Source organism: Stegastes partitus, unplaced genomic scaffold, assembly GCF_000690725.1.
Source record: "Stegastes partitus isolate 25-593 unplaced genomic scaffold, Stegastes_partitus-1.0.2 Scaffold338, whole genome shotgun sequence".
In the NCBI taxonomy this organism is placed as follows: Eukaryota; Metazoa; Chordata; class Actinopteri; family Pomacentridae; genus Stegastes; species Stegastes partitus.
In genome coordinates, this window is record NW_007578069.1 from 147,517 (window position 1) to 151,454 (window position 3,938).

Genomic DNA, 3,938 nt, shown 5'->3' on the forward strand with positions numbered 1-3,938 from the left:
TTCATTCAGTTACAAAGCCGACAAAATCAAATGAGTAACACGAATGGAAACAAGTGCATGTCTGAAAGGGGCTGAAGTTGGAAGCACACTAGTGTCTAAACTGTATGTTCTAAAATCAAGATTTTCTTTGAGTGAAACTAAAAGGCTGGAACAAGGAAAATGTATACAAAAGTATGCACACCTCCATGACGACTTTGTTGTGGCCATTTTGTGTAATAAATACAAAAAGCTGGGCTCTAACTGTAAAAGGCACAGTTTTGTATGTATTCCCTGTTTGTGTTTGTTTGCTGAATGAAGTTTTGAATGAGTGTAATCATGCAAAAGCAATGAGAAGCTTGGCCACCTTACAATACTACCATTAATGAATTACCTATAAGTAATGAAGGGTTGTTGTTTTTTAACATCCTGCTAATATTTCTTTTCTCTTTCATATATCAAACAAAAATACATCCTCAGTAGAAAATTAATCTCTTTAGATTCATCAACACAAACTATCTGTTTGATTTCCAATTTTCCAATACAATCAGTCACATAAGCAAAGTTGTGGCTGATCAAACAGTTTTAAATTCAATGTGAATTAAATTGTAGCTGTGATGAAGACAGATGAAAGTATTCACAGCACTAGTTAAACAGCCAGGCTCTCTCTCTGAGGTGTCAGAGGTCAAGTTCACGCTGGGCATGTACATTTTCTCTTTGTCATTTTGCCAGAGTGTGTAAGCCTGTGCATGTGTGTAAAGCACAAACAAACACCAGACTAAACACATAATTGTCATGTAAATCATTTCAACACTACATCATCCGCGTCAACCTGTTAGCCATTAGCAGTGTGTGTGAGAGAGAGTGTGTGTTTGTTTTACAGAGGCCATGTATGTAAATACATCCGCTTGGTGGAAATGGCCTATTATATGGATGGTTGCACACACACACACGCGCACACACACACACACACACACACACACACCACAGGCAGACTGCTGATCATACTAAAATCCATCAGGACTGAAAGGGAAAATCTTTGTATGTGTGAGGCGGAGTGTGTGAGTGTGTAGCTGTGATACTGACTGACGCAGGAGCGAAAGGATGCAGATTAAAACCGTGTGTGTGTGTGTGTGTGTGTGTGTGTTCCAGGAAGACACAGTTGATCATGTAATCTGTCTGCTGCAGGTAAACAGCAAGAGCTGATCTTTACTTTGGGCTTGTTTGTTTTGTACATCAAGGAGCTGAAGCCTGTTCTGACCACAGCAGACGTCACTCCGACCGTCTGTATGTACAACATCTGTGTGCTTTTGAACTCAGTGTCAACAGTGAAGGTTTTCTCTGCACACAGTTGGCAGAATGGAGAATGTCATATCTGATGAAAACATTTGCTGCCATTTAATCTTGTTCGGTAAAACAAACAATTTACACTCACAAGAATGAGAGAGTCCATCACTTGGAGAAAAAAAAAATCTGGTTTGTTTTACACTGTTACACTATGGGGAATTTGTGATCTTTCCAAACTGTCAGTTAAAGTTGGGTAAGAATTAAATTATATTACATTCATCTTTTTACTCAGATTCAAAAGAAACAAGAGCAATATGCCCCTTAAAATCTGGAAAGAGATGAGCCATTGGCTGAAATGACCATCCTGGGAACGTTGGCTGACCAATCACCCAGACTGAAGAGTTTGACAATCACCCCACATGCATAATGCTTTGGACTTCCCTCTTGGGTGTGGATACAGGACCTCTGAAGGTATCCTGTGGTGTCTGACACCAGGATGTTAGCAGCAAATCCCTCTGTTCTGTAGATTGTGTAGTGCAACCTTCTTGGATTGAGCAGATGCTCGAACCAATTAGGATCCAAGGAGTATGAAGGTCAATGCCTTGGACTCTTTGTTGTGTTCCTTGAATTGTTCCTGAATAGTTTTGGTGGTCAGGTGAGATGCGTTGTCTTGCTAGCAGGTTGCTACTCAGTCTAGGTGGGTGAACAGTGTCAAAGTAACACCCACTTGTATGTCAGGGGTCAGTGTTTCCCAGCAGAACACTTCAATTTTACAAAACGATTGATGTCATTCACTTCATCTGTCAGTGGTTTTAATATTGTGGTTTAAAAATGATCCCACTGACTGTTTGCTTAAGTAGTTTATTACATTGCATAGTTATTATGACACGGCGCTCTAGTGGCCCGAGTAACTGTAGCAGGAGCAAAGGTCCATAGGAAACAAGTGATGCTTAAAACAAATGCTTGTTTAATGGAGAGACTGTACGAGGAAATTCATCCACACCTTTATAATTTACTATTAACAGAGCTGTAATTGTAGTCGCTGCAGGACTTAGGAGGCGCTTCAATTTAAACCATCAATGGAGCCCAGACATAGCAGGAAGTTCTGACTGGTGTGGACCTATTTTAGCATGAACATGGATCATGGTTGGAACAAGCATATTACGACCTAACACAACCACAAAGTTCGCTTAGGGAGGAGGTCAGGCTGGATGGATGGGTCTTTTTGAACACAGGTGACAGTTTGTTTCACACCAAAAGGTAGCCGACAATAGAATAGAATAGAATAGAATAGAATAGAATAGAATAGAATAGAATAGAATGCTTTATCGATCCTCCATTTGGGGAAATTTCCACGCCACAGCAGCATCCAGAAACATAGAAAGTACAAGAAAATAACAATAATCAAGTAATGTGCATCCCCGGTGTCGGCACAAAACAGGTACAAGGTTTTACTGTCTCTGGTTGGGCAGTCCACAGACTGGCTGAATGTGGGGAGAGTGTTAGAGAGCGATGTTTGATTGAAGTCTCCTGAGCTGACGATCAGAGACTGAAGGTGTGATGTTTGCAGCTGGGACACTGAACTATGGATGAGTTCACAGGCTGCAGCAGCATCAGCCGAGGGGGGATGTAAACTGTAATCGCCAGGACGTACGAAAACTCCCTCGGCAGGTAAAACGGCCGCAAAACGACCACCAGCAGTTCCTTCATGCAGCGCTGCTCTGTAACACTAATGTGTCCAGCATTACACCATCTCTCATTCACATACATGGCCAGTCCCCAGCCTTTCTTCTTACCGCTCTCCCTCCAGCTCCAGTCCACTCTGACCAGGTGAAATCCGTCCAAAGTTGCGAGCGAGTCCGGAGTGAGTTCCTTCAGCCATGACTTCGTGAACAACATCAGGCTGCACTTCTGATACTCCCCCTGCAGCCGGGTCAGTGCTGTGAGCTGTTAGTTCTTCCAGCCCGTTAGGGAGAGATCTCACGTTTCTATGATGATGGACGGCTTGTGGCGTTTCCTCTTCTCCTGATGCTTCATTCCTGCCCTGCATCCCCTCTTCCTCCAGCTCATCTGGGATGTCCGGTCTCTCCCATGATTGTGGCTTGGCCTGGCTCAGCACCAACAGCTGTTCACAAGTGTAAAACAATAGAGCCATGGCTCAACAGCTCAATGCTCACCAGACGTTGACCCCCAAAACTCACAAAAAAAAGCAAAGAACAGACCAACAAAAACACCACATGCATCTCCAATGTTCCCACACAAATATGGTATTAAATATTAAAAAGATTGGAGAAAAACTAAATCGTCAAAAAACACAGAAAGTAGGGAGGAGCTGCTGCAACTGGCTGCCGGCACCACAGCAACAACAAAAAATGTACCATGAGTAGAAAAAAAAACAGCTGTTCTCCCCTCAACGTGTTCTTTCCTTAAACTTTACCAAGATATTTTTTGCGTTTCAAGCTAACCAAACCCTAACTGGCATGTTCACATCATAAGTCTCCCATAGGGCACATCAGAAGGCAGGAACACCCATATGATCTTTCAGACTGGTGTTGAAGCCAGGACCTAAAGCCAGGGTTATAATAATCAATATCTCTCTGTTCTTCTCCTCTCAGTCCTTCTTCTCACTTATAATCTCACTCTGAGGTTACAGGGACTTTTATCTTATCTTTGAC